General features: G+C 44.1%; 1 protein-coding gene across 6 annotated transcripts in view; it reads left to right on the forward strand.

The window, feature by feature from the left end:
- Positions 1-3,232: 3,232 nt before the first annotated feature.
- The window catches only part of LOC136588551 (zinc finger protein 271-like), a 30,987-nt gene continuing 20,647 nt past the window's right edge, over positions 3,233-13,572 (forward strand). For 5 of the 6 annotated variants that reach the window (XM_066587874.1, XM_066587871.1, XM_066587875.1 and 2 more), the window contains exon 1: positions 3,233-3,323. The gene's annotated coding sequence lies outside the window, so the exon portion shown is untranslated. Of the gene's footprint in view, positions 3,324-12,167; positions 12,203-13,572 lie in introns of all 6 variants that reach the window. The other variant, XM_066587872.1, reaches the window with a different exon arrangement.

Below are 13,572 nucleotides of genomic sequence, written 5' to 3' on the forward strand. Positions count from 1 at the left end.
GAACCCTGTGAAATGTTGATCGGGAGGAACCCGCACAACCACCCCCTGCAAATAGAGAGTGTGGACCGCCTTGAGAAGGGACGCTGCCCTTCCAGGATCCCCCCCTTTCCCCCATAGCCTCTGAAATGAGGTCATCTAGCTCGGTGCCGAAAAGGCGGGATACTACAAAGGACATACTGATCAGTGATCCCTTGGAGGAAGCATCCGCATCCCATGACCTTAACCACAGGCTCCAGCGACTCGCCACAGATGCCGCGGAGGCACGAGCTACCAGCTTGGCTGCATTCATAGAGGCTTCACAAAGAAACATGCCTGCTTGTTCAATCTGCTGCGCCATGTCCGCCAGATCCCCCAGCGATGCCCCTTCAAGGATTCCCTCTCGTAACCATCTTGCCCTATCAGTAACAGCCTTACTGACCCAGGACGAGGCAAACGGCCTCAAAAACAGTTTTCGCCAAAGCCATGATCTTTGGGATCCCTGAGGGAGGACGACTCTGCCATGTGCAGCACAGTATGCTTTGCCAGGCGAGAGATTGGCGGATCAACTATCAGCGGGGCCGTTCACTTTTCCACCAACTCCTGCGAAAAGGGGTACTTCCCGTCTAAATAACCCAACTTGTATAAGCTCAGTGTATAATGCACCCCACTCTTGCTATATATACTATAGATACTACAGGGCTCAGTGAACAATGTGCCCCACTCTTGCTATATATACTATACATACTACAGGGCTCGGTGTATAATGTTCTCCCTCCTGCTATATATACTATACATACTACAGGCCTCGGTGTATAATGTGCCCCCTCCTGCTATATATACTATATACATATTACAGGGCTCAGTGTATAACGTGCCCCTCCTGCTATATACACTATACATACTACTGGGCTCAGTGTATAATGTGTCCCCTCCTGCTATATATACTATACATACTACAGGGCTCGGTGTATAATGTTCTCCCTCCTGCTATATATACTATACCTACTACAGGGCTCAGTGTATAATGTGCCCCCTCCTGCTATATATACTATACATACTACAGGGCTCAGTGTATAATGTGCCCCCTCCTGTTATATATACTATACATATTACAGGGCTCAGTGTATAATGTGCCCCCTCCTGCTATATATACTATATACATATTACAGGGCTCAGTGTATGTGTCCCCTCCTGCTATATATACATACTACAGGGCTCCGTGTATAATGTGCCCGGTCCTGCTATATATACTATACATACTACAGGGCTCAGTGTATAATGTGCCCCCTCCTGCTATATATACTATACACACTACAGGGCTCAGTGTATAATGTGCCCCCTCCTGCTATATATACTATACATATTACAGGGTTCAGTGTATAATATGACCCCTCCTGCTAGATATACTATACATACTACAGGGATCAGTGTATAATGTGTCCCCCTCCTGCTATATATACACTACATACTACAGGGCTCAGTGTATAATGTGCCCCCTCCTGCTATATATACATATTACAGGGCTCAGTGTATAATGTGCCCCCCCCTCCTGCTATATATACTATACATACTACAGGGCTCAGTGTATAATGTGCCCCCTCCTGCTATATATACACTACATACTACAGGGCTCAGTGTATAATGTGTCCCCCTCCTGCTATATATACTATACATACTACGGGGCTCAGTGTATAATGTGCCCCCTCCTGCTATATATACTATACATACTACAGGGCTCAGTGTATAATGTGCCCCCTCCTGTTATATATACTATACATACTACACGGCTCAGTGTATAATGTGCCCCCTCCTGCTATATATACACTACATACTACAGGGATCAGTGTATAACGTGCCCCTCCTGCTATATATACTATACATACTACAGGGCTCAGTGTATAATGTACCCCCTCCTGCTATATACACTATACATACTACAGGGCTCAGTGTATAATGTGCCCCCTCCTGCTATATACACTATACATACTACAGGGCTCAGTGTATAATGTGCACCCTCCTGCTATATATACTATACATACTACAGGGCTCAGTGTATAATGTGCCCCCTCCTGCTATATATACACTACATACTACAGGGATCAGTGTATAACGTGCTCCCCTCCTGCTATATATACTATACATACTACAGGGCTCAGTGTATAATGTGCCCCCTCCTGCTATATACACTATACATACTACATGGCTCAGTGTATAATGTGCCCCCTCCTGCTATATATACTATACATATTACAGGGCTCAGTGTATAATGTGCCCCCTCCTGCTATATAGACTATACATACTACAGGGCTCAGTGTATAATGTGCCCCCTCCTGCTATATATACTATACATACTACAGGGCTCAGTGTATAATGTGTCCCCTCCTGCTATATATACTATACATACTACAGGGCTCAGTGTATAATGTGCCCCCTCCTGCTATATATACACTACATACTACAGGGATCAGTGTATAACGTGCCCCTCCTGCTATATACACTATACATACTACTGGGCTCAGTGTATAATGTGTCCCCTCCTGCTATATATACTATACATACTACAGGGCTCAGTGTATAATGTGCCCCCTCCTGCTATATATACACTACATACTACAGGGATCAGTGTATAACGTGCCCCTCCTGCTATATACACTATACACACTACAGGGCTCAGTGTATAACGTGCTCCCTCCTGCTATATATACTATACATACTACAGGGCTCAGTGTATAATGTGTCCCCTCCTGCTATATATACTATACATACTACAGGGCTCAGTGTATAATGTGCCCCCCTCCTGCTATATATACTATACATACTACAGGGCTCAGTGTATACTGTGTCCCCTCCTGCTATATACACTATACATATTACAGGGATCAGTGTATAATGTGCCCCCTCCTGCTATATATACAATACACACTACAGGGCCAAGTGTATAATGGGTCCCCCTCCTGCTATATACACTATACATACTACTGGGCTCAGTGTATAATGTGCCCCCTCCTGCTATATACACTATACATATTACAGGGCTCAGTGTAATGTTTCCCTAGCAGAGCCCTTAGACTCGCTTCTGCTGTGTGAGCAGCCTAGGTCCGCCCTCCAGCAGTGACAGGGTTACAGCCGGTATCTGTCCGTCCCTCAGCCTGGAGCTGAGTGCCATTAGTGACTGTCCGTTGCCGCTCATAGAGCCGTGGGCAGCAGCTCTCACTCCCAGACACAGATGGACCGCAGGACAGATAAAAGGAGGTTTGAAACGCAAACAGGAAGTGTCGGCGGGCTGAGAGCAGACTGCTTCCGGGAGCTAGAATGGCTGCGCTGGGAGAGGAGACAGAGAGCGGGTCTGTCCTGGTTTATTCATTTATTGTCTGTCTGATTGTGCTGATATATCCTGTAGTCTCCTCCCCCTCACATACAGCCCCTTGTACATACCTGTCATAAGCTCCACAAGTGTGATATGCCATCATACCGCTCCTCATGTCATACATCCCCTTACCATGTTAATGGGACCAATTGTATTATTATTGCTACGGAATCTGAAATCAGAAAGTGTATTTAATACTTGTTCTGCCTCAAATAATACCGCAATATACAGCAGAAACAATACTGTACAGACCATAAGTAACCCCGACAACTAATACTATATAGACCCCACGTAACCCTGCGCTATACTGCCCAGATAATACCGTACTGCCCCGATAACTAATACTATATAGACCCCACGTAACCCTCCCTGTACTACCCCGATAACTAATACTATATAGACCCCATGTAACCCTGCCCTATACTGCCCCGATAACTAATACTATATAGACCCCACGTAACCCTGCCCAATACTGCCCCGATAACTAATACTATATAGACCCCACGTAACCCTGCCCAATACTGCCCCGATAACTAATACTATATAGACCCCACGTAAACCCTGCGCTATACTGCCCAGATAATACCGTACTGCCCCTATAACTGATACTACATAGACCCCACGTAACCCTGCCTAATACTGCCCAGATAATACCGTACTGTCCCTATAACTGATACTACATAGACCCCACGTAACCCTGCCCAATACTGCCCAGATAACTAATACTATATAGACCCCACGTAACCCTGCCCAATACTGCCCAGATAATACCATGCTGCCCCAATAACTAATACTATATAGACCCCACATAACCCTGCCATATACTACCCAGATAATACCATACTGCCCTGATAACTAATACTATATAGACCCCACGTAACCCTCCCCTATGTTGCCCAGATAATACCGTACTTCCCCAATAACTAATACTATATAGACGCCACGTAACCCTGCCCTATATTGCCTAGATAATAACGTACTGCCCCGATAACTAATACTATATAGACCCCACGTAACCCTGCGCTATACTGCCCAGATAATACCATACTGCCCCGATAACTAATACTATACAGACCCCACGTAACCCTGCGCTATACTGCCCAGATAATACCATACTGCCCCGATAACTAATACTATACAGACCCCACGTAACCCTGCCCTATACTGCCCAGATAATACTATATAGACCCAAGGTAACCCTGCCATATACTGCCCAGATAATAATGTACTGCCCCGATAACTAATACTATATAGACCCCACGTAACCCTGCGCTATACTGCCCAGATAATAACGTACTGCCCCGATAACTAATACTATATAGACCCCACGTAACTCTGCCCTATACTGCCCAGATAATACCATACTGTCCGATAACTAATACTATATAGACGCCACGTAACCCTGCCCTATACTGCCCAGATAATACTGTACTTCCCCGATAACTAATACTATAGAGACGCCACGTAACCCTGCCTTATACTGCCCAAATAATACCGTAGTGCTCTGATAACTAATACTATAGAGACGCCACGTAACCCTGCCCTATACTGCCCCGATAATACCGTAATGCCACGATAACTTATACTATATAGACCCCACGTAAACCTGCCCTATACTGCCCAGATAATACCGTACTGCCCCGATAACTAATACTATATAGATCCCACGTAACCCTGCCCTATACTGCCCAGATAATACCGTACTGCCCCGATAACTAATACTATATAGACTCCACGTAACCCTGCCCAGATAATACCGTACTGCCCCGATAACTATTACTCTATAGACTCCACATAACCATGCCCAGATAATACCGTACTGCCTCGATAACTAATATTATATAGACGCTGTAACCCTGCCCTATACTGCCCAGATAATACTGTACTGCCTCGATAACGAATACTATATAGACTCCACGTAACCCTGCCCAGATAATACCGTACTGCCCCGATAACTAATATTATATAGACACCGTAACCCTGCCTTATACTGCCCAGATAATACCGTACTGCCCCGATAACTAATACTATAGAGACGCCACGTAACCCTCCCCTATACTGCCAAGATAATACTGTACTGCCCCGATAACTAATACTATATAGACCCCACGTAACCCTGCCCTCTACTGCCCAGATAATACCGTACTACCCCGATAACTAATACTATATAGACCCCACGTAACCCTGCCCAGATAATACCATACTGCCCTGATAACGAATACTATATAGACTCCACGTAACCCTGCCCAGATAATACCGTATTGCCCCGAAAACTAATACTATAGAGACGCCACGTAACCCTGCCCTATACTGCCCAGATAATACCGTACTGCCCCGATAACTAATACTATATAGACCCTACGTAACCCTGCCCTATCCTGCCCAGATAGTACAGTACTGCCCCGATAACGAATACTATATAGACTCCACGTAACCCTGCCCAGATAGTACAGTACTGCCCCGATAACTAAAACTATATAGACCCCAGGTAACCCTGCCCTATACTGCCCAGATAATACCGTACTGCCTCGATAACTAAAACTATATAGACCCCACGTAACCCTGCCCTATACTGCCCAGATAATACCGTACTGCCTCGATAACTAATACTATATAAACCCCACGTAACCCTCCCTGTACTACCCCGATAACTAATACTATATAGACCCCATGTAAACCTGCCCTATACTGCCCAGATAATACCGCACTGCTTCAATAACTAATGCTATATAGATCCCACATAACCCTCCCCTATACTGCCCAGATAATACCGCACTGCCCCGATAACTATTACTATATAGACCCCATGTAACCCTGCCCTGTGCTTCCCAAATAATACCATAATGCCCAGATAATACCGTACTGCCCTGATAACTAATACTATACAGACCCCACATAACCCTGCCCCGACAATACCGTACTTCCCCGGCAACTAATACAATACAGACCCCACGTAACCCTACCCTGCACTGCTCAGATAATACCGTACTTCCCCGGCAACTAATACAATACAGACCCCACGTAACCCTACCCTGCACTGCTCAGATAATACCGTACTTCCCCGGCAACTAATATTATACAGACTCCACGTAACCCTGCCAAGATAATACCGTACTACCCCGACAACTAATATTATACAGACCCAACGTAACCCTGCCCTGCACTGCCCAGACAATACTATACTCTCCTGATAATTAGTATTATACAAGCCCCACATAACCCTACCCTGTACTGCCCAGATAATAACGTACTTCCCCGATAACTACCACGTTCCTCTGAAAATAAGCCCTATCCCGATTTTCAAAATACATTACCTAGAAGGCATTGTCCGGGTCGCTCCCGCTGGTCTCTGTAGTTCTCAGTTCTCGAGTGCTGCGGCTCAGCCAATCACAGCTATCGCATTGAATGCCTGTGATTGGTTGGCTGAGCCGTGGTGCTCAAGAATCAATCAGAGCCAGCGCTTCATGAACCCCTTTACCAGAAAGTGGCGGCTGAAGACTAAGGAGAAGTGCGGCGGAGCGGACACGCCTGTTAGGTAATGCATTGTTTTTTTATTTTAAATATGCAGCTGGGGCTTATTTTCAGGGTAAGGCATATATTTGAAGCCCACAAGTAAATCTCAGCAAAAAAATGCAACAAAGTGGCGTGACTTAGTAGCACTACAAAATCGCGATAGCGTATAGAACACAGCTGCAATATCGCAATTTTCTTGCGGCGATATCGCTGTCGCCTGTGTGATAGAGGCCTTGTACGTATCTCCGGTGTCCTGTGTGTCACTGCAAGGCATGGAGTGACTCTGCTAAGTAGTTTGTCCATTATACAATTAGAACGGACGAAATACTTGGCAGCGCCGCTCAATGCATGTAGTGTTGTCTTTGAGCGCTGCCACCAGGGGAACGACAGGGGAGGTAAGTATAACACATCCCAGGACCGCGGTCACCTACTTTCAGCCCATAAGTTTAGTCTATAGAGCTAAAAGTAGGGGACAGATTGCCTTTAACCCCTTCACACTGTGGCCCCTTACATTTTCTAATTTTCTTTTTTGCCTCTCCACTTTTTTTCCCGTTACATGGTGACATTAGGGTGTTTTTTAGCGGCACAAGTTGTATTCTTCAATGGTTCCATCTAACATGCTGCAGAACTGAAAAACTGAAGTGGGGAGCAATGGGTTAAACATGTAATGGCACCATTCTGGGGAGTTTTGCTCTGACTACCTTCACGGTGCAGTAACAATGACGTTATCTTAATTCTCTGGGTCAGTACGATTACAGTGATACCAAATCTATATATTTTTTTTTTTATTGCATAGCAATTTAACCCCTTAAGGACCCGACTGTTTTGTACCTTAAGGACCAGACACTTTTTAGGGATTTTACCTATATAGTGGTTTTACTGCCCTATTTTTTTTTTTTTTTTTTTTTTCCTTCAGCTACTAACTTTTTTTTTTTGCTGATTTTTTTTTTCCCTGTGAGATATAGGGCTATTTTTTACTGCAGTTTTTCCGTTTTTTAGTTTTTTGGGGGGGCAAAAATCTAAAAAATGATTTTTTTAAAAAAATTTATAGTTCTTTTTTTAAAATGTAGTATATTTACGCTAAAATAAAGTATTGGAACGGGTTCATTATTTTGTTTTGGACGTTTTGATATATAATATTATGGTTTTGGATTACAGGGCGCTTATTCTGTAATTTTATTTGACTTAGGGCTTATTCAGACGACCGATATATGGCGTCCCTCTCTGCAGGGGGAGGAGGCTGGAAGAGACGGGAGCAGTGCTCTGAGCCCCCGCCTCCTCTCCACCCCCTCTCTGCCCCTCTGCACTATTTGCAATGAGGGGAGGTGGGATGGGGGCAGAGCTAATTCCCAGAATTTAGCCCTGCCCCACCCCGCCTCCTCTCATTGCAAATAGTGCAGAGGGGCGGGAGCTCAGTGCACTGCTCCCAGCTCTTCCACCCTCCTCCCCCTGCAGAGAGGGACGCCGTATATCGGCCGGCGTGAATACCCAGCCGATATACGGTCGTCTGAATAAGCCCTTAGACAGTTAAAATAAAATATTTACATAAATATGTCCCCCCCCCCCTCCCATAACGTCATATAAGACCATTCACATTTTTTTTTCTATTTGACACTTTCGCACTGTAGCTAGGGCATCCATGGTAGCCCCAGTTACAGGGGAAAACATTCCTCTGTAGTGACAATAGTCACTGGCTGCTGGGAACGTGCAGCTCTGCTGTAACAGGGGCACCCTGCAGTCACGTAACCAACGGCTCGTGTAGTGGAAGTTATACTTCCACTGTCACTTCCTAATACATAGCACTCATTGAGCACTGTGTACTAGGGAAAGGAGAAGGCAGAAGTGGTTAAAAACCATCCCTGCCTTCTCCTTTGGGTTCTCAGCTGAGACTAACAGCTGACAACCCGACCTTCTTCTGGTTCATTGCAAAAGCTGCGGCTTTAATACCCTGTTGTATTTTTACTATTGGCTGGGATTAAAGCCCGGGACCAAGCGTCGTATATTTACTGTGCTTGGTCCTTAATGGGTTAAAATATAAAAAAAATAATAATTTCTTACTGTCGCCACCTTTGAACCCCCATAACTTTTTTTCTTTTTTTCGGTGGGTTTTGATAGCGCTTGTTTTTTATTAATACCATTTTGGCATATATACGACTTTTTGATATTTTTTATTTAGTTTTTTTTTTTTCCTGGGGTCACTGTGCAAGATTAAGGCCGGGCTCACACAGCACAGTACATCTGTTTTCTTTTCTTTTGTTTATAATTTACTGTGCCGTTGCTTAGCAATATCGCATATACCCATATATGCGGCAAAATGGAACATGCTGTGTTCTATTTTGCGCTTGCGGATTACGCAATTCAGACACACTAATGTGAACGGAATGTGTAAGACAATGTAATTTATTGCCTGCAAGCTACTGCGTATCACACGGGCATACTGAGCTCACGTAGTACGCAATTCTAATACAGTCATGTGAGCCCGGCCTCATGATGTAATATTTTAATAATCTCAGCTTTTGCGCACGCAGTGATGCAGTTTTTGTATTTTGGTTGACGTCGGCGTTAAGTAATTTTCTTCTTTATATTGAAATATTTATTTTATTCTGTAATTTCTTTTAACTTCTACGTCCCCCATGATGTCATATAAGACTTCTAAGGGACATTCATAAGGTTTTTTTCTTAACACTTTTGTACTGTAGCATGCATAGGAGCCCCAGTTACAGGGAAAAACATCCCCCTGTAGTGACATCAGTCACTAACAAAACTGATCTGGGTCTGCTAGGACTCTGCAGCTCTGCTATAACAAGGGGCACCCGAAGGTCACATGATCGCTGGATCGCATAGCAGAACTTCCGCGTTCACTTTTTAGTACATGTCGCTCATTGAGCGCTATGTAGCCTGTAAAGGAGAAGTCAGGAGGTGTTAAAAAACGCTTCTATCTTCTCCTCTGGGTCCTCAGCTGTGTTTGACAAACGAGGACCCGATCTGCTCCTACTTGATTGCAGGATAGGAGGCTTTAATCCTGTGCCATATTTTTGCTGTCAGACTGGTTTAAAGCCCAAAAACAACCTTAAGAGGTTAAAGACCAGAAATTTTTCACATTTTCTTTTTCATTTATTCTCCCTGACTTTTTTTCAGGAGCTGATTTTTTTTTTTTCTTAAAATCTTTAGTCAACATGGCTGTATGGGGACTTGTTTTGTGAGAGGACTTGTGTTTTTTAATAGCTCCATTTACAGGGGTTGTCCGGACACTGGTCATCACTTCAATAGCGCTTACTGTGGTAAAATAACAAACTGCGCAGTACTTACCCCTCCACCACTGGCGGGATCCAGCACAGCAGCTCCTCTGTGATCCCGGTGTTTGTTGTGGTGACGCTGCAGCGTCATGTCCCAAACTCCCGACATCATGACGCTTTGGGTGTGAGGGCCAAGGCTTGGAGAACAAACAGTGAACCTCAGTGGTGCAGCGATGGATCCCGGTGGCAGCGGAAGGTAAGTACCGCTCAGTTTGTTTTACTACAGTCAGTCCTATTGAAGGGATGTTGTATCCAATAATGAATTGAAAAAGTTTTAATTTTTTTTAAGTGGTGTGTTCCTTTTTTAGGTTTTCATTTTACAGTAAAGCAAAAATGGCGTGTTAACTTTATTCTGCCGGTCAGTACGAATGTGACGATACCAAATTTATTCAGTTTTTTTTAATGTATTACTAATAAAATAACCTTTTAAAGAGAATTGCTTCTGTTACTATATTCTAAGATCCATGACTTTTTATTTTCCTGTCTGTGGCTGAGAGAGGGCTTGTTTTCTGTGGGGCTTGTTTTTATTGGTATGCTTTTGGAGTACTGTGACTTTTTGTTCATTTTTTTTCTTAGGTGATTGGGCCCATACCCAAATGCAATTCTGGCATAATGTACTTTTTTTTTTCTTATGACATTCACTGTGTAGAACAAATAATTATGTATTTTACCCCTTAAGGATATGACCAAAGGTTATAACTTTTATAGGTTTTTACTAGAGATGAGCGAACGTGTCCGTTACGGACACATCCGCACCCGGACACCGGCTTTGCCGAACACTGCAGTGTTCGCGCGTAAGTGTCCGGGTGCCGCCGGGGGGCGGGGAGATGCGCGGCGGCGCGGGCGGCAGTAGCGGGGAACAGGGGGGAGCCCTCTCTCTCTCCCTCTCCCCCCCACTCCCCGCCGCACCCCCCCGCGCTGCCACGGCGGCCCCCGAACTTTTTCGCCCGAACACTGAAGTGTTCGCAAAGTTCGGTGTTCGGGCGAAAAAGGGGCGGAGCCGAACGTGTTCGCTCATCTCTAGTTTTTACACTTGCACAATTAAAATCTTTTTTTTTTTAAATTATTTTTACATCGCTGCTTTCAAAGTCCCATAACTTTTTTTTTTTTTTCCCATGGATTGAGCTCTGAGGGCTTGATTTTTTGCGTAACAAGCTGTAGTTTGAATTTGAACCGTTTTGGTGTACATACGGCTTTTATTGCGTTTTTTGGGAGGCAAAACGAGCAAAATAAATATTTTGCCTCTATTTTTTAGTGTGTATTGTTATGTTTTTTGACGTGCAGGATAAATAGTTTGTTCAATTTATTGTGCAGTTCATTACGGATACGATAACACTATGTGGTGTCTTTATTTTTTTTTATTATTTTTTTTATACATGTAGGGGAAAATGTGTTTTTAAAAAAGTGTTTTTTGTTTTTTTTACAGTAGCTTTATATTTTTTTAACACTTTTTTTTAATATCTCCTTGTAGGAGACTCAAATCATAACCGCTATGATAAAGCATTGCAGGACGTCTGTACTTCAAGGCCTTATTGCTTACAATAGCGATCATAGGCAATGGCATGCCAGTATCTGGCGTCCTGTTGCCAGGTCAACCCATCGGCCCTCCACGATTATATCGAAGGAGTCCGATAACGTCACAGAGGGAGCGCGTTCCCTCTGTGAACCCCTTCTATGTAGATTGTGGCATGCTGGGGTTAACAGCGGGGATCACTGTTTTTTATGTATCCTCGCTGTTGCAGCAGGAGGCCGGTTATCAGTGACAGCTGACTCCTACTACGGGATCGCACAGGCTCAGCTTCTAAACCTGCGCCATCCACATAATGTAAGTTTACGTCATGGTGCATTAAGTACCATGATGCCAAGATGTAAACTTGTGCGTTGTGGCATTAAGGGGTTAAATAATCATATAGGTAACTGCGTCAAGAAAAATAAAACACTGCTGCTGCAACTGAATAATGGCTTCTACCTAGACATTAAGCTATGAATAACTACCTAATCACATCTTACAGAGATCTGATCCACCGACAGTTCAATGCGCAAGCAGGTAAGAGATATATCGTTCTTTGTATTTTTGGGCCACTACATTAAGTGATTTGTTCAGACATTAAGAGTGTCAGGCAATTTTTACTATCGGTAGTAATCCCAATTGTTCCTCTTAGCTTTGGCCAGCACTGTTATTCTGGATTTTTATCTGCCTCATACCTGCCTGATACCTGCTTTCGTACTGAATTATCATTGCATCACAATTATGTATTTTAATAGCCTGGACCTTTTAAGGATGTGGTTTTATTTATATATATATATATATATATATATAATGTTTTGTTTCTACAGTACACTGCAATACTTCAGTATTGCAGTATATTGTATTTTTAATGATTTGTCTTTTAGAGCAACCCTCTGGGCCTGGAGAGACAAAGATGGCCGACTGTCTTGACTATTTGATGCACACTTTACATAATCTAAGACACTAGATGCTGCTCTGACTGGCCAGCACTAATTGATGCAAGCAAGTGTGGGATTTTACACTTATGATGCTGACTAATGCACAGTGTGCCTGAGTTATGGCCTATTTACACGGGACGAACTGTCGGTCAAACGATGTCCCAGTGATGCTCGCTCCAATACTGTTACAAATGAAAGTATCGTTGGCATTGCTCAGTGGGGAACGCCTTTTTCTCGCCCTCCTCCATTTATAGTAAACAGACAGTTGTTCAGAAGTGAGCAGTTGCTGTTTAAACTGAGCAATTCTCGTTCAGTCGCTGCATGCATTTACATGGGATGATGACAGCTCAAATCCCAGTGGGAGCTGTGAAATTTGAACAATTCTGAATGATAAACGTCCCGTGTAAAAGGGCCATTAGTCAGGGAAGCCGGTGCGGGCCATTAGTCAGGGAAGCCGGTGCGGGCCATTAGTCAGGGAAGCCGGTGCGGGCCATTAGTCAGGGAAGCCGGTGCGGGCCATTAGTCAGGGAAGTCTGTTTCTCCAGTCCCGGAAGGTCACTTTAAGATCTGCCTATGGTAGAGCTTAGGAGACTGAAATACATGGCAGACTTAGGGAGCCTTTGCTAGGCTTGTCTATGTTGCTGGGGGAATGGAGGCTGATGGTCCACTGAGGAGGACTCCCCTCACTACGACTGGCTGCTCAGATGCTCTTTCGACTTTTACAGTGGCATCTAAACAGCAGCAATTGGAGCCAGCACCAAAACTAGCTCGGATTGCTGCGTTGCAGGCAGGTATCAGCTGTCCAAAACAGCTGGCATCCACCAGATATAAAGCTGGTTCAGATCACGAACCCACTCCATATACCACCCGTGACTGCCTACCAGATATTTATAATGGGTGGTCCTTAATGGGTTAGTTTTGTTTCTCTTGAGCCATTTTAGATGTGGACTTGCTTATGTGTTTCAGATC

The sequence above is a fragment of the Eleutherodactylus coqui genome, chromosome 13, assembly GCF_035609145.1.
Source record: "Eleutherodactylus coqui strain aEleCoq1 chromosome 13, aEleCoq1.hap1, whole genome shotgun sequence".
Classification (NCBI taxonomy): Eukaryota; Metazoa; Chordata; class Amphibia; order Anura; family Eleutherodactylidae; genus Eleutherodactylus; species Eleutherodactylus coqui.